General features: G+C 41.3%; 1 protein-coding gene and 1 long non-coding RNA gene across 3 annotated transcripts in view; one reads left to right on the top strand and one right to left on the bottom strand.

The window, feature by feature from the left end:
* Window positions 1-611: 611 nt before the first annotated feature.
* LOC307019170 lies at window positions 612-7,522 on the bottom strand. The gene is made up of 3 exons (XR_013802588.1): window positions 6,993-7,522; window positions 6,238-6,285; window positions 612-6,046 (listed from the first exon to the last, which is right to left on the bottom strand). It is a non-coding gene; the product is annotated as an uncharacterized lncRNA (long non-coding RNA).
* Window positions 7,523-7,785: 263 nt separating this feature from the next.
* LOC307019438 (uncharacterized protein) overlaps window positions 7,786-26,498 on the top strand; it is a 46,329-nt gene continuing 27,616 nt past the window's right edge. Inside the window, exons 1-3 of one of the 2 annotated variants that reach the window (XM_079650332.1) lie at window positions 7,786-8,240; window positions 14,952-15,029; window positions 15,199-15,274. The gene's annotated coding sequence lies outside the window, so the exon portion shown is untranslated. Of the gene's footprint in view, window positions 8,241-14,629; window positions 15,030-15,198; window positions 15,275-26,498 lie in introns of those variants that run through there. The other variant, XM_079650333.1, reaches the window with a different exon arrangement.

The raw sequence follows: 26,498 nt of genomic DNA on the forward strand, positions 1-26,498 counted from the left end.
ATTTGAAAACAAATGCCATTGTTGGACACACACAAACACACCGAACATACACACACACACAGCGGAGCTGAGCAGAGCACATACACACACACACACATCATGTGCCTTTGTTACCGGACATTTCCTTCATACAACGATTAATAGGGGTAATAATCAGGCCGTTCGGTGTGTGTGTGTGAAACGTAGCAGCCTGCAGTGGGGAACACAGTGAAGGCTGTGTGTACACGCTGGTGCTGCACTTCTCAGAGGCTGCCTCCTGATGCTGCAGCCATTTCATGAAGTGAAGGAGGTTTTACAAATAAAAAAAATAGCTCTACACCCCTGGCCGCAATGTCCTTAAAATGAAGTCCGAGTTCGAAATATATCTCAAATAATGTATGCACTGCCACTTCCCCACATAAACATAACAGTCTGCGATTAAACGGTTGTCCCCTGTGTGCTCCACTTCCTATTGGCGCACCGGTAACTTTCTCTGTGCATAAATGAACAATGATAACATATTTTTAAATATGTTATCATTGTGATCATCTAATTCTGAAAATATTACGATAAACTCACAGCCATTTCGCGGCCCGGCAGTAACACCTCCACGGCCCGGTACCGGTCCGGGGGTTGGGAACCCCTGAGCTAAAGGACTCTCAGTGTTTAGATAGTTCACTTTAGTCTAAGTTATCTCAGTGGGTCTCAAACGGTTTGGTCACGATTAATGTAATCAATTATTTCTGAGGCACATGTTTATATGATCATTATAGTTATATATAAGAGAATAAATGAAAAACAGGTATGAAATACTATATGGCAGTAAAACAAGAATAACGTTTAAAAGGGTGATTTGTAAAATATCCATAAAGAAAAAGTAAATCTGTTTACAGTTCTGTTTCATATGGGTGTTGAGAGATGTATCCATAGATCTCTTCATTTTGCTCTCAAAGTGCTCCAGATTGGTGCATTTAACTTCAATATTTAAAAATAAATCTTCCCGGGGGAGCTTGCCCCCAGACCCCCCTATGTGAGGTCCACACACCACCTATAAAAATAGCACTTTACCCTATGCCGTGAGCTGATTAGCGAGCCTTCATTGTAACTGTCTCACTGTGTATATGCGTGGGGAATGTTGCAGTAGAAAATTCCACTGTAGCGCCCGGTACATTAATGGGAAACCCTAAATGTTTGAGCACCCTCTATGAAACGTCAAGCTACCCCACAGCACCCCCAAAATAAATTTCTGGCGCCGCCACTGAGCCTGACTATTTGTGTTGGGGGGGCCCGACTTTTTTTTTTCTCCAAAGGGGGGGCCTGACAGAAAAAGTTTGAGAACCACTGGGTTAGACCTTTCTTATATTCACAAAGTTAATGTCAGATTTGATTTCTTTTTCACATGGAATATCTCGCAGGGTTTCCCACAGCTCTTTACTGCTTAGGCGACCGCATAAGCAACACACTTAACTAGCCTAGACATGTTCAGTCGGGGAAAAAAATTAAATGTAATTTAGGATGAGGCAGAGCAAGCTAGTGTACAAGCAGAGACGACAGGGGCAGAAGAACACAGAGAAGAACAGGTGTCGTTGACGGTTCCTGAAACAGCCGGTGAAGTTCAGTTAAGGATGGTAGATAGTCCAAGTTTAGGATTCTTCAGTATGAAAACTGGTTCCGAAAGAACCCATTTGAATTAAGGTTCCTGGAGGATCTTTAGGCTGATTTTGTGTATCAATTCGATGATCATGTATCCACTAGTGATTTAAGCACTTTGTTTGATAAGCTTTCCATTCATTTTAGTGAGATAGTATAATATAAATTAAGTGTGAAAATTGCACCTTTAGTCACTGTGAGCGACCAAAATGTATTACTTAAAAAGCTTTAAATGTGATGCATGCCTCCGAATCGTGTGATAGCGGCTTCTGGTGGTTGAATGTCATCGCTCTTATTTTATATGAAAAAAAACACAACTTGACAGTAGGCCTACTTCACTGTCTGCTCATTCTAACAAAACCATAATGCCGTTGTTTTCTTCATATAGAGGATAATCATGGCGAGGAAGCAGGAAGGAGAGCAGAGGAGACTAGAGCTGGAGAAGGAACAGGTTTGATATTTCTAAATAGACACTTTTCTTTTTCGAAGAGGGGGAAATGTAGCTAATCCTACCAAGGGGGGGTTTTAACAGATTTTATGTTTTTGTGGTAGAAAAAAGAAGAGAGGAGGAGGCAGAAGCAGAGGAGCCTAGAGCTGCAGAAGGAACAGGTTTGATAATTCTAAATAGACACTTTTCTTTTTCGAAGAGGGGAAATGTATCTTACCAAGTGGGGTTTTAACATAGATTTTATGTTTTTTTGGTAGAAAAAAGAAGAGAGGAGGAGGCAGAAGCAGGGCGAGATAGTGTCGATGATTCTGACCAAAATAACCAGGGAGATAATGAGCAAGATATCCCTGAATGCTGGACATCTACCAAGTTCAGGGAGAAAAAAAAGTATTATCCATGGCTAATATGTCAAAGCAAAAAACTTGGCTGCCTAACCTGCCAGAAAATGAAAGTGGTTGGGCCAAGTACAGGTGGGAGCAGCCAGTTGCATATTGCTGAGGAGTGGTCCAACGTTAAGGTTACAGCCTATGGTACAAACCGAGCAGCACAGCTGCAGTCTCTTCGTAAGAAAATACACAAGCATAAAATGTCAGACTATCACCAAGCAGCTGAGAAAACCATGGAAAAAGCAAAAGAAAAGACATTGGAAACATTGACTTCTGAAATGCAAAGGGATCACTTCTTAACTACTGATAGGGTATTTCGTACAGTTTACAAGATTGTGAAATCTGGAAGGCCTTTCACAGATCTACCGTCCGATATTGATCTGCAAGTCTTGAATGGACTAGACATGGGAAGAACTTTACATTCAGACTATTCCTGTGCAACAATCAGCCAACACATAGCAAATGAAATGCGAAAGAGAGTAGTTGGAAAGGTCCTTCAAAGTGGAACAAAACTTTCTGTTATGATAGATGAAGCTACAACTGACAGTAAAAAATCAGTATTGATCATTTATATTAGAGCGAGCTTAGGGATGAGTGAAGAGCCCCTAACATTCTTCTTGGATCTAGTTGAGCTTTCTGCTACCAATGCAGGTGAAATCTATCAAGCTCTAATGAAAAATCTGTCACATCATGGCTTCTCTGAAGCTATTCTGAGTGAACGCTTTGTTTGCTTTGCATCAGATGGAGCTTCTGTAATGCTTGGAAGTAAAGCAGGTGTTGCAACCAAAATCGTAGAAAAGTTTCCAAACGTAATGGTGTGGCACTGCATGAACCACCGTCTTGAGCTGAGTGTTGGAGATGCTGTTGAAGAAACTGTAGGGATGAATGACTTCCAGTTTTTCTTTGACGAAGTGTACAGTCTCTATCATGCATCGGCCAAAAACCGCCGTGAGCTCACTGAATGTTGTGAGGAACTTGCTTTACAGTGTCTGAACATAGGGAGAATTCTCAGCACTAGATGGGTGGCATCCAGTTACAGGACCATTAAAGCTGTATGGCAGCAGTACCCTGCAATCCACAAGCACTTTTCCAATGCCTCAGTTGATCCTAAAAGAAGTTCAACAGAGAAATGCATGTTCAGTGGTTTAATAGATCGCCTTTCTAATGTCACCTTTGTGCACAATCTTGGAATCATGTATGATGCTTTAGAAGAGTTGTCTGAATTCTCTCTCTCTCTTCAAGACAGAAACATGACGCTCCCCAAGGCTGTAGCAATACTCAGTCGGCAGGTCCGTGTGTTGAAGTCCATGGCAGAGCAGCCTGGACCAGCGGCAGAAGTGGCTCAGACTGCAATCGGTTTGAAGCTATTCAAAGGGGTGCCACTAACAAATAATTTAAGACACAGCAGAGAAATAAACCACCAACATTTTTTTCATGCTTTGGCTGCTAAAATTGAGACAAGAATGGGATCACTGCCTGGAAAACAGAGAAGCAAAGAAGAGTACCAGAGCTTTCTTGACAATGTCAAAGTGCTGCAGCCATCAAACTGGCCAGATGTGTGTGGTGTTCGTTATGCCAAAAAAGGAAATACAGGAACTCTGCTCCTTTTTCAAGCTTGATGATGGCAGACAAATTCAGAGAGGAATGAGGGAATATGTTGATATGGTAAAACTCAAAACTGTTGATGAAATGACACCACAAGCACCAGAAGAGCTAAAACCCCTCCTTCAAGCAGTGAACACACTGGTCATCTCCACAGCTGAGTGTGAGCGTGGGTTCAGTCAGATGAACATTTTAACCACAACCAGAAGCACGCTAGAGGTAAAAAGTATGTCAGCCTGGCTTTTCATCAAGTGTGTTGGCCCTCCACTACAAATGTTCAAACCAGAAGTTTATGTCAAGTCTTGGCTTCAAAGTCATAGCTTGGCTAATGATCTGAGAGCAAGAGCCCGGAAAGTTGTCATTAAAAAACATGATTATGAAACTCTTTGGAAGATCCTATGAGATACTACAGTATAGGGGAGAATTGGGTTGGTAGCCATTGAATAAAACTGTTTATTTGTATTTGTATATCATATTATATGTATTATTTTCAGATTTTGTAAATAGTATATTTGTTTAATCCATGTTCTTGCACTTGAATTAAAATGGACTTGACTAGAGAGGATTCATGTTCAATGTTTTGTGAGGTTTTGTTTCAACATTTAATGGATGAATTCCCAGTAGATTTATAGGTATTGTGAGTGTGAAGTTGAAGTTGAAGTTGCACTTGCACCCAGTGGGAAAATGTGTCCTCTGCATTTACCCTAACTATGTAGGAGCAGTGGTAGCCATGGGACCAACTCTAATTCTGAGGTGCCTTGGTCAAGATCAATGACAGGAGTATCTGACACGTAATATATCCATAGCATGCAAGTTGTTTTACAGTAATAGAATATAATAATTATCTTTGTGCTTAAACACTAATCAAAAGGGTACAACGTTGGTCTCCCACCAAATGCGCTGTCATCAGATCAAATTAAGGGCCCTTAAGGCAGTCAGCACCAAACATATATCCAGTCTACTCAACTACCCTGAATTGCAGGTTAGTTTTTGTTTTTAATCTCCGGGGGGGGGGGGGGGGGGGGCATGCAGATCCACCATCCCCCCTGGCTTTTTTTTACAGCTTGACCACTGCCTAAACCATTCAGTGCTTTATAAACAGCAGCAGTATTTTTGAAATCTATTCTTTGACATACAGGAAGCCAGTGTAAAGACTTCAGAACTGGAGCAATGTGATCCACTTTCTTAGTGTTAGTGAGGACTAGAGCAGCGGTGTTCTGAATCAGCTGCAGCTTTCTAATAGATTTTTTCGTGAGACCTGTGAAGACACCATTGCAGTAGTCCAGTCTACTGAAGATAAAAGCATGGACACGTTTTTCCAAATCCTGCTGTGACATTAGTCTTTTAATCCTAGATATGTTCTTTAGGTGATAGTAAGCTGATTTAGTAACTGTTTTAATGTCACTGTTGAAACCAATAACTAATTTAACCCGCTGACAAGAGAGCCCACCTCCGAAGATCGTGACTGGCTGAAGGACAGACTCAGGGGCAGGTTCTCAGGAATTTCTTGGCTTCTCTCCCCCGAGCCAGAAGAGGAACACTACAGCTTGGAAACACTTACTGTTCCTGAAATTATCAAATCTGTTGGGCATCAGGGACCTGAGGCAATTGTGGCAAGCATGGCATTGTCTGAAGAGCAACAGAGGGCAATTCAGGTGGCTACCACTGGTCAGCGAACCAACCCAAACTGGCATTTGTTCAGGAAAGGAAGGTTGACTGCCAGCAACTTTGGAGCTGTCCTGAGGTCAAAGGGTGTGACTGCTTCCTTTATTGCCAGGGTGCTAGGGCAACAACAGGCCCTTGATAGTATTTTGTCTGTACAGTGGGGGACTATGAATGAATGTGAGGGCGTCAGGGCATTCACCACTGCAACTCAGATGCAGGTCCATGAGTCAGATTTGTGGCTCTCCCTATCAGGATTGTTGGGGGCATCTCCAGATGGTCTGGTAGGGTCTTCCGCTGTGCTGGAGGTAAAGTGTCCCTACGGAGCCAGGGAAATGACAATTAGTGACGCATTGCAAATCAAGGGCTTCTGTGTCAGTAGGGAAGGAGAAACATTCAGCCTGTGTGAGGAACATCCTTACTGGTACCAAGTGCAAGGTCAGCTTCACCTAACTGCAAGGAAGAAGAAATAAAAAAATTGTGAATTGTTTTTAATTTACATTTACTCGCCTTTGCAATGTTGTGGTTGTTAGAGTGTTAGGTTTCCTGTCAGCTCGTCTGTTGGGAAGATATAAAATATTAGTTTCAGTCACACCGTCACATATACTGTAAGAGCATTAAGACATACAGTACATAGGCTAAAACCAAACATCTAAAGATATAACCTTGCACTTTGATAAGTCTCGTGAACATTTTCACTATTGACATTTTTATAGATGAAAATTGAACTAAAGAAATAAATGGTAGATTAATCCATATTGAAAATAGGTGTCAGCTGCTACACTAATTATAATAGTTATATTTCTTAATTAATTAAGATAAGATATTACTGTATTGATCCCAATTTGGGAAATGTTTGTGTTGCAGCAGCATAACAAGAAAAACAAAATATAAGTTATTATATATACAAAAGTATGTGAGGGATGGAATATTAAATTGAATATAAATGTTAAATGTACATGTGATTTTACGTCCAAGAGAAGCTATGGAGCAGAGAGTTCTCTGCCAGCCAGAGGTGATTTGTTATTAGTTCAATATGTCAAACTGATTTCCCTGACTACAATCTTTAGTTACATGGTGAAACGTTATGCTGCTTGTACTAATTAGACTTATCATATAAGCCACACAGGTTTTAATAGGATGTATTCATTATCTTTACTTATGTTGCGGTCTTTTCAGCAGCGCCATCTATAAAACGGCGATACAGTCACTACCCATTATTTACATTTCACCGTGACATGGACAAAAATGTAACGCCAGCTTACCTCATGGCACGAATCCAGACTCTCCTTTGGAAAACATTGGCCGGGAAACGATAGAACAAGCACGTTTCATGCGAAGACCTGTAGCTGCAACCCGGAGCAGAGCAACAAACCATTGCGTAGCTAACTAGTAGCGCTAGCTTTAGATAACGTTAGCAAACGAAACGAACTGCCGAGTAAAATTGGAAAACACTGGTAATTAATTATTCTATAATTTGTAAAACTACGGTGTTAAAAACGACAATTTCAAAAATACAGATTCTAATGGTCAGATATAGATATACAGATACTAAAGATAGGCAGGTACTTGCTTTCAAGCAGAACACAGGGGAAAACAAACTTAGCGGGAGTGTTTACGTGTTCGGCTTAATGACGTACAACGGCCTCGACAATTTCTGTAGTCCTATTCAGCCATTCGGTAACAACCATCGTTTTTCAGACACGTAAACTCTTCAAAAATCCCCAGTGGGGTCACTGCTGATGTATTTAATGTCGTAGAACAAAACGTGATTTATCTCTTAAATTTGTGTCAACCACAGACCTTATTTCGAGCTATTTTCCAAAACCCTATGGAAAAAATGCATTGCTTTTTGAGGAAGGAACCGGAAGTGCTAAAAATGCTAACTTACTTCCTGGTTTTACGACGCGTTTTGTGAGTCGGTTGTCGTTGTTGGGTGAAAAGCAAACAGCTGTTTGCTGCGCAGCGCGAGCAGGCTCCCTTGAGCGGGAGCGCGCTCCTTCACTACAGACTATCCCGCCACCTAACCATTCGCCATTAATGTTTTTAATACCAGCGGTAACCGGCCAAGCGCCGGGCAAAAAACAATCTTCAAATAAAAGAAAGTCACCGGAGGAGTTAAAGGAGAGTGACAGGGAGTATGAGAAGAAGAGGGAGAGAACGTTTCAGCCAGCTTGATCGATAGATTTGGCTTCTAGTGCAGTGATGCGTCCTAAAACCCTTTTATAATCTATCGATTAGATTTATGATTCGAAAATTATAAAAGTAGGGTAGACATGTGGAGATTATCCGGCTGAACAAAACGTGCATTTATCAAACAGGTTTGTTTTCCACAGACCTTATTTCCAGCTATTTTCCAAAACCCTGTGGAGAAATCCCATTGCTTTTTGTCGAGGAAACCAGCAGCTTATACTTCCTGGTTTTAGGACGCGTCACTGCACCTCTCAATATGATGCCAATATAGACAAGGTCTTCTCTCGGCTCTGTACATCAATGCCTACCTATGCTGACAAGTAAGTGAGGAGTAGAAAATATAAAAGTATTGGCTTTAGGGAAATGTCCCAGCAGTTTAGGATAATGAAGTTTCTAATCTAATCTATTACATAGCCATTACATTTATAACTCCTAATGACAGGAAGGCAGAAAGCGCATTATACAAATAATAATACTCATAATAATAGCTGACATTTTTTAACAATGACCACAATATCATTATTTTAATAAACCAAATATGAACAATTGAGGAAATTAGGAAGAACTGATGATTCAAATGTTGTAGTACAAGTAGTAATGTAGTTAATTACTATTGCAACAAATGTGTTAATTGTCTTCATTATAAGTAGATTTTTTTCGGACGAATGCTCCGGGCCAGTGGTTACAATGGTTGGGCCCATCGGCGTCGCGAGACCCTTTTCACGGGGGCACGTGCCCCCCTGTAGATCTGAGGTGCCCCGGTATGCCTGGGTCACTGATTTTTTTATTAATTTATTAATTTATTCAGGGTTCGAAATGGCGACACGCCCGCACGCCCGGGTCTAGTAACTTTCCTATCGGACTAGTAACTCTATGCACTTGCCTGCCCGTGTGTCTGGTAACTTTATAACCCCTTTGCACGGAGCGTCTTTTACAAGCATTGTGGCCGTCAATGCTGTTAAATATGTTCTTTATTCTCGCGTCCAGGAGAGAAGCTTTAAAATGAGACTAAATGGAGTCTCTGAAAAGATTCAAATGGGATACTTTAATTAAAAAAGGCGCGGTAGTGTTACAGACAGAATATTGTTCCGGCAGAAAACAGCTGTGATCTGGTTCTCCTGAGCAAGAAGAAGACAGCGGATCTCTCCTCCGGCGCTGCTATATATATCCTCTGCTGGCTCCTCCCCGCCAGCCGGCTCACCTCGTCTCCAATGTCCGTTATTGCATTTAAACAGAGGATAGGTTCTTTTCACATTCAATATATGCTTAACACGCCGTTTCTCCTCATATTCTCTTTCATCACTTTTCATTTAACACATTCTAAACGCTGTAATCAATACTCTAAACAATACTTCTCGGCTCGTTTGGTTTCCGGTCATTCCGGATGTTGCCACATGCTACTCTCGTCTGTAAACAATAATGTATTCAAATAAACTGTACTTTCATTTAATATTCAACATGGTAGTATCTCGACATCTATCGTTGTAGTGTTAAATCAGTAGGTTTCGGTTTTCACCACACCAAGTCATTTCGCTTCTCAATTCATCTCTAGGAAATCGTATATTAGCCACATGCTACATGCTAACCGTAGATGAAGGATTTTCAGAATAAAAGCTTAACTGCTTGTGCACAAGAATTTCTGGTTTTTCAGTATAAAAGAGCGTTTAAACTGACGGTATGTTTAAGCTACATTATACCATCAAAACATTGATTTTAATTTCTAACAATGCGAACTCAATTTTGCTACTGTAAACCTCTCTTGCACAGCATAAGACTAGTCCTATTCAGCACACGCTGCTTTCATTTGTTTATTCGAATGTTTTTTGTCCCTTCTGATAACCCGTAGTGTTGATGCGTGTTTTGCCTTGGTAGTTCAGGATACCATGAAATAAAGCTTGCGGTCAATCTGGTAAGCAACGTAATTTTACGATGAACATAATCTTAGTTTTAGAAGTGAAGGTCACACAGGAGTAGGCTATATATTTTAATGAGTTTGCCTGGAAGCTAATCGTATAGGCTACACTGTTAAATGTTATGTGATTTGTATAAATAGCACTTTTTAATAATTTATAAAACATAATAGACTAGGCTAAATGGATGGAGATGTGAATAGCAGTGACATGCGCTGAGGTTCGTGGCTGGTGAGGCACTGACAGTTTCAGTGTCAGATTTAGAAATATATAAACCCAAGTATCTTAAATCACGAAATCTATTATTGAGGTGAAACATTTTCAAAGAAATGTGGCTTTGAACGTGAGTAGTCGATGGAGTTATCCTAACCGTCTTTTGAAACATACCTTTTAGCTCCGGCGTTGGTTTCCCATTATTTATCACTTCACGATTTGATTGATTTGATAGTATTCTGTATTTTAGTATTTAGTATCTTGTAAATGGACATCAGAAAGTTATTCACTCGGAGCAGGGATAAAGCAGCAAGGAGAAATGAGAGAGGTAAGCTAGGTAACAAGGCAACCCAAACCACTTTTAGGTAACAACCCACAAGTTGAGTTCACCACTGGTCACTAGCCTAACAGTTACATATCTGTCCAGACAAAGAGGAGCAGCAGAGTGTCGGAGGAGGTGAAGGAGAGAGGGATGTTGATGAGCACGAGCAGAGGTGATATGGCTATTAATTTAATATTAATTAGGAATAACTGCAAACAGGTTATACACAAGTAACCTTACATCTGCATATGTAAAAATGTAGATAATGAAAATGCAGACATTAGACTGTAATATGTTCATGTTGTTTCAAGACTCAGTGCAGCAGAGTGCAGAGGAGGAGAGGAGGAGATTGAAGGGACACAGGAAGGGATGACACTGACAGGTGAGAGTGAGACTCAGCTGACAATGTAGTTAGCTACTGTAAATGTCCCTACTTATAGATGTGATGAATGTTATTTGAACTTTTAATGGTTATCTGAGGTAACTATTGAGCATATGATTTTTTTGTACGTTGCACCAGACAGGAGAGTCAGAGGGCAGAAGAGATTGAGCTGGTTGAGGCAGGGGAAAGGCAGAGAGAGAAGGAAGGACAACAAGAGACAGACAGGCCGGAGAGATCACACCCCAGAGATGAGACTGAGAAAACAGTTGCCACAGTGGCAGAGAACATTAGACTGGGGGCAAGAGAAAAAAGCAGTGTCCACAATCTTGAGGGACATACAAGTGATCTTGGGGGAAAGGAGTCTGGCCCAAACCAAGTTAAGTTGTCAAAATATCCCCAGCACAACTTTGGTGCAAAGAATCGATCATTTAACGCCAACTGGTTTGAAAGCTTTACATGGCTGGAATATTCCAAGGCTAAAGATGCAGCGCTTTGTTTTCCCTGTAGAATATTTGGGAAACATTTGAAGAATGACACCTTTGTAAACACTGGCTTTCAAAATTGGAAAAAAGCTCTGGATGTCTATAGAGAGCATGAGAAATCACCAGCACATAAGGCAAGCATGCAGTCTTGGTGTAGTTATAAAGCCAGTGAGGCTCATGGCAGTGTTGTCGACCATTTGGATTCTGCCAGTGAGCATGAAATAAAAGAGAGACGGGAGTACCTCAGCCGGGTTGTGGCTGTTACCAAGTTTTTGGGAAAACAAAATATCCCATTCCGTGGCCATGATGAGGGCATGTCCAGCGACAACCAGGGGAACTTTCTGGAATGCATGAACCTCTTGAAAGAGTTCGACCCTTTCCTTCAGACATATTCAGCACCATCACACACTACATACTTGTCACCTTCATCACAAAATGAAGTAATTCAGTGCTGTGCCCAGGAGATAACAAAAGCTATCAGTAAAGACATTAAGGAGGCTGGAATGTTTTCAGTGATGGCTGACGAAGCAAGAGATGGCAGCACTGAGCAGCTAGCTGTGTGTGTCCGATATGTTGCTGGGGGGAGTGTGCAAGAACATTTACTAGCTATGGTAGATTTGAAGGGTTTTGACGCGGAGTCCATTACAACTGCCATTGAACAACAGCTAAGGTTGAATGGCATAGACCATGTGAAGGTGGTTGCACAGGCTTATGATGGCGCCTCAGTCATGAGTGGGGCTGTTGGAGGGGTCCAAGCAAAGTTCCGAGAGAACCATCCCATGGCCATTTATGTGCACTGCTATGCACATCAATTGAATTTAGTGCTCTGTTCCACATGTCTGGCCATACCAGAGGCCAGGAAGTTATTTGACCTCCTGCAGAATGTCTATACATTCTTTTCTGGCTCCCTTGTGAACCATGACAAGTTTAAGGAGACTCAGAAACAGCTTGGCTTACAAGCTTCTGAGCTTGTACAGCTGTCCAAGACCCGATGGTCTTGCCAGCTGAGGTCTATCAACGCTATGATAGAGAATTTCCCAACAGTTCTCACGTGCCTGTCCAATATCAGCAACCCTACGGCTGTGGGTCTGCATGCCAACCTTGCAAGGTTCTCCACAGTTTATCTATTGATGATGTTCAAGACTTTTTTGTCTGTGACAGAAAGTCTACACAAATACCTACAAAGTGAAACTGTGGACCTGGCAAAAGCTGAGGAGTTCAAATGCGCTGTGTGCGCCACTCTACAAGAAATGCGCACTGATGACAAAGCAGCTGAGGTTTATGACCGCGCAAAGGCCTTGTGCGAAACACACCAAATCCCTGAGTCATGTGCTGTACCAAGACAAAGGCAGAAGCAGAGACGCATGGAGGAGTATGTAGTCGAGTCTAGTTGTGGGGCAGCGAGTGACCTAGGGAATGCCGAGAAGTTGAGAACCGCAGTGTATCTACCTTGCCTTGACAGGATGGTTGCTGAGATGGAGCAGCGTTTTTCATCTCTCAACAGCACAGTTCTAAAAGGTGTTCAGGCCTGTAATCCAGGATCTAGCAACTTTCTCTGTGAGGAGGACCTCAGAGGTCTGGCAGATCATTATAATGTGGATCTAAAGCAAGAGGAAGTGCTGGTGGCTAAAAACTATCTGGCCAGAAAGCAGGAAAGCCTTCCAATCACTGACATGCAATGTCTTTTCAGTTTGCTGGATCATGTCATGTTCCCAACATTGACACAGGTCATTCAGATATCTCTGACCATTCCAGTGTCCAGCTGCACTTGTGAACGTACATTCAGCGTGCTGAGACGCCTCCACACGTGGTTAAGAAGCACAATGGGGCAAGACAGACTCCACCATCTTGCCATCATGTCTATTGAGAGAGGAGCACTCTCCAAGTTAAGCCACTGTCAATTGATTGATAGCTTTGCAAAACTGAAACCGAGACGTTACAGTTTACTTTTAAAAAAATGAACATAGACCTCTCCCATCTCTCTGACCATGTACACACCTCATAGGATAGTCACCATCACACCATCATAGGATGGGGGGTTCTCTTTCAGTTTTCAGTTTTCAAGTCCATGTTTGCTGACAGATATTTCATGAAGATTCATTGTGCCTCTTTTGCCTTCATCAGTTAGTGATTTAGAGATACTGTATACAGTTAAGTTCACAAGTAGGCCAATTCAATTCAGTTTGGTTCAGGTAGGCTAGATATTTAATGATGCAGAAAATAACAATCTGATTGTACTATTTATTTATGACACTTTATTATAATAAATAAGTGCAAAAAAATGTTTGCTCGCGTGCTTGCATTAATTATCTGTGCCCATGCTTTTTTCAAAGAAATAACTGCAAAACATTTTTTTTTTCTGTGCCCCTGTTGTGCCCCTGTATAGTATTGGGTCAGCTGACGCCCCTGGTTGGGCCAGTGATAATACAATGGCCCGGAGGGCCAGTGGCATTTTACCCTTAATGTCTACCCCTGCGGCGGCTATAGAGCAGATCATTAAAAACTCTTAAAAGGGCTGTTTCAGTGCTATGCATAGGTTTAAAGCCAGACTGAAATTTTTCATGGATGCCATGCATGGTTAAAAATGACTGCAGCTGGGCGTAGACTACTCGCTCCAGCCCTTACGAAAATGAACTATAGTATTACTATAGCAGGGCCGTATTCACCATATACATTGGGGGGGACACATCCCCCCCAATATTCAGATACACTCAAAATGTCCCCCCCAATAAATAGCAACAAAAAAAAAAGTTTTAATATTTTAATTAAAATAATATTGCTATTCTATGACTTCTTTATTTTGGTTATTTGTATACTTGAAAATCTATATTTTCTGTTATTGTGAACTTCACCAAAATGATATTTCTTTTAAAATGTAAATTGGTTCCTTATTTTTTACCCGGGGGTGTCTTTCGCTGTTGCACGTCTGAGTCCACCTTCAGTTAGCTTGATGCTCCAAGCAGGGCAGTCATGTTTTAATTTGCCCTCCATCAGTTCTGGTATCTTTTCTAGTTAGCCCTAAAGTAATCTATATTATTTTTATTTCGTAATGGTAATGTTAATGAACCCTCCGGTTTAGCTTCTTTGTGTAAGTAACTTGTAGTTCTGATGTTAAAACCGAACTTTTCAGGAATAGTAGCTAACTAGCTGTGGGCTAGCTGGTTTCAGTTGTTAGCCAGGGTTTGGCGGGCTAGTGTCAGCTATGTGCAAAATGACGGTTTCGTTTTGGATGTAATCCAATAGATATTTATTCATGTGGATTATTTCTATTTTATTTTGTAATTTGTAGGGTGTGGAAAGATTTAAAACTTTGATGTGTGACACCTATGGAATACCAAAGGTGCCAGAATTAATTAAATAATAAATACTCTACAATTATTATGAAATAGTATTTCATAATCGTCAGAAGCATTTAAAAGATACTCACACGCAGGAGGTTTGCAGTGTGCATCATAGCTTGTGCTGGGTTTAGAATGCTCAGAATTGCTAATAAACATGTTTAATTATCTTATATCCAGCGCTGCTGACCCGTATTAATCACATCAGCAACTGCAGATCGCCGAGGTCAAGCTGTAAGCATGAGCAAGAGGAAGGGTGGCAGTGACATTAGACAGTTTTTTGGGCAGCCTCAAGTTAAGAGCAGTGAGAAAGTGAGTATTGTTACCAGTCAGATAGCTTGTTTACTGATAATATTTCTTCCATGTTCACTCTGGTGTGTTCAGAGTAAAGAGAGAGAGGGAGAGAGAGAATGTGAGCATGGCGACCGGACAGCAGGGAGAGTGTGCGCTGGTGACATGGAGGTAAGCCAGAAAGGAGCTATATTGATGGTTAAGACAGAATAATGACAACATAGCAGTCTAATGTTAATGTACAGACTCCTGTGTCCCCCCATATGTATAATATGTATCAACAGTCTTTCTAGTCAATAGTTTACTGATATTTCTTCCATGTTCACTCTGGTGTGTTCAGAGTAAAGAGAGAGAAGGAGAGAGAGAATGTGAGCATGGCGACCAGACAGGGAGAGTGTGCGCTTGGTGACATGGAGGTAAGCCAGAAAGGAGCTATATTGATGGTTAAGACAGAATAATGACAACATAGCAGTCTAATGTTAATGTTAATTTAAGATGAGATCATCCTCATATGTATTTCAGATAATACCATCAAGCAGGGAGAGTGAGTTTGACAATTAGAGAGAGAGCAGCCAGGCCGGCGAAAATGAAGGTACAGGAAAGGAAGGGGAGGAGCTTGGACTTTGCCCAAATCATCCAAATGTCAAAGTCATACCCAGTCAAACCCTATCAAATAGAATACTCTATTTTCAGGAGAAGTGGTTTGAAGATCATACATGGCTCCATTACAGCCCCTCTGTAAAAGGGGTCCTCTGTTTCTATTGTGCTAAATACTTTGCAGCACAAAAGTCTAAGCTTGCGTCAAAAGCAGATTCAGCATTTGTCAAGACTGGTTTTAACAATTGGAAGAAGGCACTGGAGAAATTTAGTGTGCATAAACACAGCCAGTGTCACAAATTAGCTGTGATGACTAGGATTCAGGAGCCAGAGCCTGTTAATGTGCAACTTTCACGTGAGCTTGAAAGACGGCAGCAACAAGCAAGAAGAAATCTGATGAAGATTGTTGAGGGTGTGAGGTACTTGGCGCGGCAAGGTCTGGCTTTTCGAGGCGATCAGAAGGAGAGTGGGAATTTAAGCCAGCTTCTAAAGTACAAGGCAACGGGCGATGCAGAGCTGACCTCCTGGCTAAAAGGTCCCCTCGATTTCACCAGTCCGTAATTGCAGAACGAACTGTTGAAGGTGATGGCCAATACAATCATCAAAGAAATTGTGTCGGAAATAACATCAATGCCAGTGGTCCAGTTCTCAATTATCATTGATGGCACCCAAGATATATCAGGAGTTGAGCAGGAGTCAATATGTGTGCGCTCTGTAGATGCAGATCTACAACCAAAGGAAGAATTACTGGGAATCTACCAAGTGTCATCAACAACAGGGCAAAATATAGCCAAGATGGCATGTGATGTGATGACGCGCCTACAGCTTCCTCTGTCTCAACTACGAGGACAAACTTATGATGGTGCCGCAAACATGGCTGGACGATTGCAGGGAGTACAAGCCATTTTAAGGAAAGAACAACCGCTGGCTGTGTATTGTCACTGTGGTCCCCACTGCGTGAACTTAATAACGCAGGCTGCCTGTGGAGCCTCTCCACTAGTAAGAGATGCAATGGGTCTGGTCTATGAATTGGGGGGCTTCTTTAATCAATCTGGGAGGTTCATGTTGATTTTCCAGAATATTGCAAAATCAGAGCATGGTTCAACTTTCACCTCATTGAAGCCTTTGTCCCACCAGGTGGACTGTACGTACCCCTGCCATCCGCTCAGTTCTCAAGCAGTATGAGTCAGTGCTGTGATGGCCCTTGAAGAAATGGCATCATGCAGCTCACCTGAAACTTCAGCCAACGCCAATGGTCTTCATGGAATATTTCTTGAAGGGAACACTGTGCTCTGCCTTCTAATGGCTGAAGACCTGATTGGGGATTTGGAGTGCCTGAACACCTCCCTGCAGCTTAGGAAACAGACCGTTTCAGGCATGTTGGAGGCTGTAAACCATGGCAAAACAAGCATGCAGGTCAAACGAACGGAGGAGCATTTTGATGTATTGTTCTCGAAAGCAACTGCTGTGGCAACAAAGTTGGACCTACAACCAATTCAGATCCCTCATGTCCGCAAACCTACAAAGCGTTACACCGGTCAGGCTGCAGCCCATATCCCTCCCGATGCCCAGTCCTTGTACAGAGTCCAATTCTACAATGCCTTGGACACAGTGAATACTCAATTCATAGAGGGGTTTGAACAAGCTGGATTCCACAAGCTGCAGTAGCTTGAAAATGTGCTGCTACACGGAAACATGGACAAGGTGGTAGAAGAGTATGCTGAATTGAATTCAAGACTACTGCAGGTGCAGCTGGCCATGTTTGGGGCTAATTACACCTATGAAACAAGCACAGATGTTGCTAGCCTTATTCGGGAAATGGTGCCAGAGGTGAGAGGTCTCTTCGGTCAGGTGGAAGCTTTAGTAAGGCTTCTGTTGGTCGTCCCTGTCTCTTCTGCAGAGGCTGAGAGGAGTTTTAGTGCCCTGAGGAGGCTTAAGACATGGCTTATATCATCGATGAGTCAAACAAGGCTGAATAATGTGGCCATATGTCATGTGCACCAGAAGAAACTGGACAGACTGGACCTTGAAGGAATATGCCAGTCTTTTATCAGTGCCAACGATAAGCGCAAAAAGGCTTTTGGGTCCTTTACTTGAGGGTTGGGCTTTTTGGGCGGGTGCCTGGGAGGAAGTTGGGGGTCTTTTTGATTTTGAATGAGCGGCAAGCAGCTAGTGCGAGTCGTGGCTGTAAAACAAAAGGGCAATAAAGTGTTCCTGTTTCTACTGAAATTGTGTGGCACAGACCTTTCTATGGATTGAAATGCTTTAATGTGATTATGGTTATAGTTGTACTTTATTCATCCCTAATCTCTGCCATTACTTAGTTAAGCCCCAAGCCTGTTTTTCAGGTCTCAGGTTTGAAATGACATTCCCAGAACAATTGACTATATCTTCACTTCTAAAAATGGTTAAATTAATAATCTTTTTTCTCAAAGCAATGATAAACCTGTGAGTTGGATGTAGAAAAAGTCAGAATAAATATAGATGTTTTTAAAGTAAATTCAGATTGAACATAGTAAAAAAAATGTAAATGATAGTGTCCGTGCAAAAAATAAACCATTACTTATTGTGAAAACCACTCTTGAATGATGGGATAGTAAAACTATAATCCAAACTATAACATATAAGATAAGATAAGATAAGACTTTATTTATCCCAAAGGAAATTGTTGTGCCAGAGTAACAAAATACAATAAACACAATAAACACAGCAGCAAAAAGAGCAATTAAACATCCACAGACAACATGAAACGTAGAAACATAGAAAGTCACACAATCAATGCAATTATTATTAGCAGTATTTAGTAGTTATAGTATAATAAGTACCCTGTATCAAGATTGATGCAAAACAAGTATTTCCAAGGCACACCTTTATATGTTCATTATAGTTATACAAAATAAGAGAATAACAGAATAACAGGTTTGAAATCATTCCAACTCATACTACAGTTTAAAAAGGGAGTGATTTGTAAAATATGCATAAAGAAAAAGTAAATCTGTTCAGTTCTGTTTCACATGGGTGTTGATGAGATGTATCCATAGATTTAGTCCCTAATGTTGCTCTCAAAGTGCACCAGATTGATGCTTTTAACTTCAATATTTAAAAAAAATCTCCCGGGGGAGCATGCCCCCGGACCCCCCTAGAGGAGGTTAGGTCCCCCGAACACAGTTTCGTGACTATTGTTGGGTTTTGCCCCCACGGGCAGGGTATGGGGTTTAACAGGTTTTAAAGTATCCAATGTGTTAGTGATTTTTTATGTATTTTCCTTTAGAATGGCAGGAAATTAGTATTCCAATTTTTATTGAATTTTTGGTCCCCCCCAATGTTTACTCCATGAATACGGCCCTGTACTATAGTATACTATAAGAGTTGTATAGTATCCTATAGTAAGTTTGTAGAGTTCTATAGTATTTTTCACCAGCTATCGTATTACTATAGTCTTTTCTGTAATGCCATTTTACTAGCTATAGTAGCCCTATAATATTTCAATAGTAATACTATGTATCTAGATCTTTGTAGTATTCCTATATTATTTTAAATAGTATAACTATAGTATAATATATAGTGTTTCTGTAGTTGTTTTTTGAACACACTGTAGACCACTCCTATAGTAATAGCATGATATTGTCATAGTGAATGCATATTATTATATTGTGTTTGTAAAAGTATTACCATAGTGTTTTTTTTGGTGTTTCTGTATTAAGACTATATTATTTTAAATAGTACTACTGTAGTATAATATTTAGTGTTTCTGTAGTTGTTTTTTGAACACACTATAGAACACTCCTATAATAGTATGATATTACCATAGTGTTTGTAGAAGTATTACACTCCTAGAATTAATGTGTCATTTTTTTTTAACACACTGCTGTGTCAAAGGCAATTCAACACATTCAGTGTCATTTCTGAACTATTTTACACACACATGTGTGTACATAGAAAAAACACCTCAGAAATCGTGAGCATTTAAAAATGCAAAATGGGGGAGGGGGGGGGGGGTGCTAGTGGATCGCCGGAGCTGTTAGAACTACAATAAGCATGTTAATGTTAATCTAAGTGCAATGCCTTGCGGCCTGTAGCACCATCCTTGATGGAGCATATCTGTGGGCTGGATCTGTACCAGGAAAGGAGTGAGCAGAGAGTAGAGTAGTTGTCGATTCTTGTTCTGTTTCCTGTGACTATCTGCTTCACCCTCTCAGACTTTGAGTTGCGCGCGCCACTAAAGAGACGTGTTACCATGGAAACCAAACAATGGTGTAGCTGTATTAAAGTCCGAGTGGAAACAGTGCTGAGTAAATCTGATTTTGTCAGAAATCGGGAGAAATATGACGCCGGGAGGAAACCGGGAGAGGGCAATGAAATCGGGAGTCTCCCGCGAAAATCGGGAGGGTTGACAAGTATGTGTGTACGGCTCCTTATGGGTACTGCAATTTGTGAAGTCCCGGACCGGAGCCGCGTTCTGGTGCTCTCCGTTAGAACTACACTCCTGTCAGACGAGACTACCACGTGATGACACGTTAGGCTCGTGTTGTGTTCAAGGACCCTGAACTTGGCCAGGAAAAACAAGCTTGTTTAATAATTTTACGGTCTAGATTTCTTGAAATTTTTTCTTTTTTGCGTGTGTTTATAAATTACCTTGAGGGCCGTACCAAATGGTCTCGCGGGCCGTATACGGCCCGGAGGCCCGAGGTTCCCCACCCCTGGCCTAACTGATCTACTTAAGAAGAAAATTCCAGAAGTATTTGATGAACTGCAAAATGACATTCTTACCGAGAGGGCCAGCCTCAAACTTGTCAGAGTTTGCATCTCTGACTTGGTAGAGAGGCATGCGTTGTAAGTATGTATGAATGTGAAATGTGTTTGTACTGTATATAGGGGTTGGGACACTTTTATTTTGGTTATTTGTATACTTGAATATCATACCCTGCTTAACATAAGCCATGTGAGCATGAAACTAAATATATGAGTGCAATATGAGCAGCATGAAATAATATTTGCTTAGGTAAATGCTGAGACATGACCCATGATATAGGCAGGGCTCAACGCTAACTTTTAAAAGTGGTTGCCAGGCTGGCAACCAGGCATCCGCTTTTGGTTGCCAACTGAAAATACGGTTGCCCTTTTTTTTTTATACCTTATATTTTAAATAATTAAGATGCTATACAGTTATACGTCAACTTAATAATGAACATGTGACACAAGAATGTTAAAATGCTTTACAATAAGTAATTAACGCACTTATTTGAACCTAAGTGGTATTAAACTTGTCCACCCTCAATTGCTGGTATAAAAAATACCAGTAGTGCTGCTGTTGTCCTGTCTTCATAGATCCCTCACAAATGAATTGAGCAAGTCACCAGTTTCTTGATCATCCGTTGTCTCCCTTTCAAATGTGGGTTTTCTTGACCTTTGTGCTGACCCCCACCATAGACCCGTTGGCCCTTCAGCATTGAAGTCTTGGATTGGCCAGACTAATACATTTCTAATGTTAAATAAATGAAAACCATTCATAGTTAAACATTTGATATTAATTATTGATGCTGTAAATTACCTTTAATATGTCTAACTATATTTAAAATGTGTTACCTTTTTACAGAAGTGATTATAATTTAATGCAACCATTTTCTATGGTAAAGTTTCGTTTTACACTTTTATTTTGGTAGTAATAAGATCGGGACTCTTATTTTCAAGGAACTTTTACCGGAAGTGAATGGAAAACATTCCTCTTTGTTTTTCGTTCGGGTTTTACCTTACGCTCCATCAGTTGAATCACTTTGAACATTCATTGGAGAAGTTGAGGTGTTGGCTGAACTTTTTATCACACAGTCAAGCAACTTATTTTTGCTTCGCCATCTTGTTGTAAAACAAACACACGGCGCACCGCGCACGCGAGTAAACGTGCATCGCTTTCTGGCTCCGTAATCACGCCAATGCACGTGCAATTTAAGTATCAGGTTCCGACTGGTCACAACAATTAAATATCACTCTTAAAAACGAATATGAACATTTATCTATTTTGGGGTGCACGTTTTGCTGTCCTTATTTCTTATGTTAAAAACTGGTTGCCACTGATGGCAACCAAAGTCCAAGAAGTGGTTGACATTTTCCAAATGGTTGCCAATGGCAACCTGGCAACCATTACTGTCGAGCCCTGGTATAGGACTAGCTTAATTAGCAGTTTAATTACGCCACGGTGAGACGTAGATGCTGATGTGCTGGTTGGGTGATTAGACTGTCTTCTATCCTCTTACATGAGCTTCTCTTTCTCCCTGAAAGAACCCCCCAAAACCACGGATGGGCAGCATCCTTGGCTGTGTTGAAGCTTGAGACGCGGTACTTACTGAGCATTGTGACGGGTAGTAGTTACCCAAACTGCATAACTCCATGCTGTAACGCGTTACACCCGTTACGTAATGCGCCGAGGCTTCGGAGCGTGTGTCGAGTAATCCCCGAATCTTTTTGTGAAGCATGTATCGAGGCTTGTATCGTTTCGGGCCAGTGACGTCATCGATGACGAACGAACCTCGCTGCCTGTCGATACCACGTGAATGCTTCGGGAAGCGATTCGGATCATTTGAACCGTTGAGCCACAACGCTCATAATACCCATGGATGTATAACAAGAACCATATTACCCCTCCTGTACCCGGGTCCGCTGGTGACACGATGGAATTAAAAGAGCTCAGACCCTCACTTATATAGAGGTCGGAAAATGTCATAAGTATAAATAGATACAAGCATAAATAAATGTAGGAATAAAACATGAATAAATAAATGAATAAATGCAGATTAGATATATCCAGTGTTTTTGGGTAGATTCAGCGTGTGGGCTGTGGCTCGCTGGAAAGCAGCCGACCCACGACCGCAGGGTTTGCTTATAGAAGCTACAGCTAAATGAGATAATGCAGTTAATAAATGTATTCCTGATATGGTTTAGCCTTCTCAGGCTACAACGTGGTTAAGTTTATGAATAATATTAAGGAATACGAATCCCTCTTTGCAATGTTTACCAGCCTCCCATAGGCTTTTCAATCACAATCGTTCAACTGGAATGAAAACAATATTGTTAACGTGAAAATAGGATTTTATGTTCGTTGTTTAGAGTTATTCTAAGGCTTTACTCATTGGGAACTCGGTATGAGATAGAGCGCAACTGTTGAGATTTCCAATTTGCCTGTTTTACACGCTTTGACCAACAGGGGGTTTATGTTCAAATGAAGCCCATGATGAAGCCTCATGAGATGAACCCTTTGCGAACCAATTGGCTGGAAATCTTCAAAGCTTCATAAGGCTTCATCTCGCCATCACTACCTGCTTGCCACCTAAGACGCACTTAGAGACCAGTACTGCTACTGAGCCGGAAGGAGAAGTAGCTTCGATGAGATGTAGCTTGAGCCCTGCCTGCCTGCAAGAGGGGTTGTGGTTGAAGCCGGAAGTGGGTGAAGCTTCGCAAGCGATGAGGGCCCGTTCCGCGTGAAGGCCGGAAGCGCCGCATTTGAGCGGCCCTGATGCCAGTGATGCCCTCTCGAGAGACTGAAGGCGTGTGTCAATTGTTTGCCTGAAGTAGCCCATTTCCATTAAGCCGGAGGAACTTCCGTGGAGCTCAGTATCCTTGTCTTTTTCTTCCGCATCCGGGTTTGCGGGGTGGCCGGCTAGAACCGCTAGCCAACTGGGGAACGCCGCCTGTAGCTTAATCCGCAAGGCTGCGGAGCTGATGAATAAATACCCGGAGCTGGGACGAAGCCCTGCTGCTGCTTGCGCGTTGACACCTGGAAGACAGCTGATGGAAAAGGGGAGAGCATATATAGAGGGATTAACAAGTGCAATGATTAGGCTTGTGAACGGAGGGAAGTGATAGGTTAGCTGAGGAGTGGCGCTCCCTATCATTTAGTGAAGGGAGCGAGTATTGCCATGACGCGCAATACAAAGTGATAGGTCTTCCTGCCTGAACTTGCGCTGAGCTTCATTTAATATATCTTTAGATAATTTGTTTCGTAGATTCTTCGGGCCAAGTACAATAACTTCAGTTTTGGTCGTGTTTAACATCAAAAAATGTAAGGTCATCCACGTTTTTAAGTCCTTGAGACAGTCTTGAATTTTATTTTGAGGATTAATTTCATCAGGCTTGATTGATAAATATAGTTGAGTATCATCCGCATAACAATTAAAGTTTACAGAATGATTCCTTATAATATTGCCTAACGGAAGCATATATAGTGTGAACAAAATAGGTCCAAGCACTGAGCCCTGTGGCACTCCATGGCTAACTTTGGTTTGCATGGAAGATTCATCGTTGACACGTACAAACTAAGAGCGTTCAGATAGATAGGACCTAAACCAGCCTAAAGCAGTTCCCTGTATGCCAACTAAGTGCTCTAGTCTTTGCAATAGGATATCATGGTCGATAGTATCAAATGCAGCACTAAGATCGAGCAAGACAAGAATAGAGACAAGTCCCTTGTCAGAGGCTATTAGAATGTCATTTGTGACTTTAACCAGAGCTGTCTCTGCTATGTTGTGTTCTAAAGCCAGACTGAAAATCTTCAAATAAATCATTGTTTTTTAAGTAATCACACAGCTGTTTTGCGACTGCTTTCTCAAGAACGGAGAGGAACGGAAGATTAGAAATAGGTCTATAGTTGGCTAAAACCTCTGGATCGAGGTTGTGCTTTTTAAGAAGCGGTTTTATCACTGCTACTTTGAATGATTGTGGAACATAGCCTGATAATAAATACATATTCATAATATTTAATAAAGAAGTGCTAATTAATGGAAAAACTTATTTTAACAGCTTAGTTGGAATCGGGTCTAAGATACACGTTGATGGTTTAGAAGAAAGAATCATTGAATTCAATTGTTCGAGGTTTATGGCTGAAAAGCATTCTAGTTTACTATCTAGTGTAATATTAGAACTTACGTTTCCGGAAGCTGTTGATAACACTATACTGGTCAAAGGCAAGAGGTCATTGATTTTGTTTCTAAGAGTAACAATTTTATCGTTAAAAAAGCACATAAAATCATTACTACTGAGTGCTATGGGAATAGAAGGCTCAGTCGAGCTGTGGCTCTCTGTCAGCCTGGCTACAGTGCTGAAAAGAAATCTTGCATTATTCTTATTCTCATCTATTAATGAAGAGTAGTATGCTGCTCTCGCTTTACGCAGTGCTTTCTTATATTCAATGAGAGTAATATGCCAAATTAAACGAGATTCTTCAAGTTTAGTGGAACGCCATATCCTTTCAAGTTGTCTCGACTTTTGCTTTATTTTGCGGGTTTCGGCATTATGCCATGGAGCTAATCTATGTTGTTTTATTTTCTTCTTTTTCAAAGGAGCAACAGAGTCTAATTTTATTCGCAGCGCATCTGTAGCACTATCAACAACATGATCAATTTGGGGCGGTGTACATTTTGTATACGTTTCCTCCCCTACATGCAGACATGCTATCGAGTTAAGTATTGGTGGAATCTCTTCCTTAAATTTGGCTATAGCACTAACAGATAGGTTTCTGCTGCAGGAGCTTTTGACTAATGCTTTGTAGTCTAGTAACAGTACTTCAAAAGTTACTAAGAAATGGTCGGATAAAGCAGGATTATGCGGTTCGACTAATAGTTTCTCAATTTCAATACCATAAGTCAGAGCAAGCTCAAGAGTGTGATTATAGCAGTGGGTTGGTTTATTTACACTCTGACAGAAACCAACATAATCTAATATAGAGTTAAATGCAACAGTAAGGCTATTTTTTATCATCGTCAACATGAATATTAAAGTCACCTACGATAATTACTTGATCTGTTTTAAGAACCAAAGCTGATAAAAACTCAGAGAATTCTACACTGTAACAAATAAGATTGGCTGCACAGTTTTCCAGGTCGGATGCGTAAGACTAAAAACGAGGCTTTCAAAGGAGGTATAATTTAATTTTTGTTTAGTATTGATAAGTAAACTTGAGTCAAAGATTGCTGCAACTCCACCTCCTCGGCCCTTGCCTCGGGCAATATGAGTATTGATATGGCTGGGTGGAGTGGCCTCATTTATGCTGACATATTCTTCATGTCTCAACCAAGTTTCAGTGAGACAGCATATATCAATATTATAATCTGATATTAAATCATTTACCAGTATTGCTTTAGATGCTAGAGATCTTATGTTTAAGAGACCACATTTAATCTTCCTGTTTTGTTGCACTGTAGTAGTTGTTACATTTACTTTTATTAGGTTATTATGTATGACACCTCTATTAGGTTTTACCTTAAATTGTCCTTGGGCAGACACACACACCGTTAATATTGGGTATTTTATTGGGTTCGGGATTCCTATGGATGACTGCCTAGGAGAGAGCGCAGAGAAGCGTGTAAGACTGCGACTCTGCCTCCTGGTCTCAACTCCAGTTTGTCATGGATTAAGTCCACAAAGCCCTGAAATGTTTGCCGAAATGAGATTTGCACCTTCCAAAGTAGGATGAATGCCGTCTCTCTTAATCAGACCAGGTTTTCCCCAGAAGGCTGTCCAATTATTCACGAAGCCCACATTGTTTGCTGGGCACCACCAAGACAACCAGCGCTGAAATTATGACATGCGGCTATACATGTCATCATTGATCAGATTGGGGAGAGGACCAGAGAAGATTATGGTGAACGACATTGTTTTAGCATAACTACACACCGACGCCACATTAAGTTTGGTGCATTCTGATTGGCGTAAATGAACATCATTACCACCGAAGTGAATAACAATCCTACTGTATTTACGTTTATTTTTAGCCAGCAGTCTAAGATGCGCCTCAATGTCGCCCGCTCTGGCCCCCGGAATGCATGTGACTGTGGAGGCTTCGGTCTCTAAATTCACGTGTCTCATAATAGAGCTACCAATAACCAGAGTTGGCTTCTCAGCGGGTGTCTCGCTGAGTGGGGAATATCTGTTAGATACGTGAACGGGTTGGTGGGGACCTGCGGGTTTCGTGTTATGCCCCTTCTGAACAGTCACCCAATCTCCCTGCTGCTCAGGAGTTGCCGGGGGACGGCTAAGAGGAGCTACCTTTTGCCG

This window comes from Notothenia rossii (assembly GCF_949606895.1).
Source record: "Notothenia rossii genome assembly, chromosome: 9".
NCBI classification, from domain to species: Eukaryota; Metazoa; Chordata; class Actinopteri; order Perciformes; family Nototheniidae; genus Notothenia; species Notothenia rossii.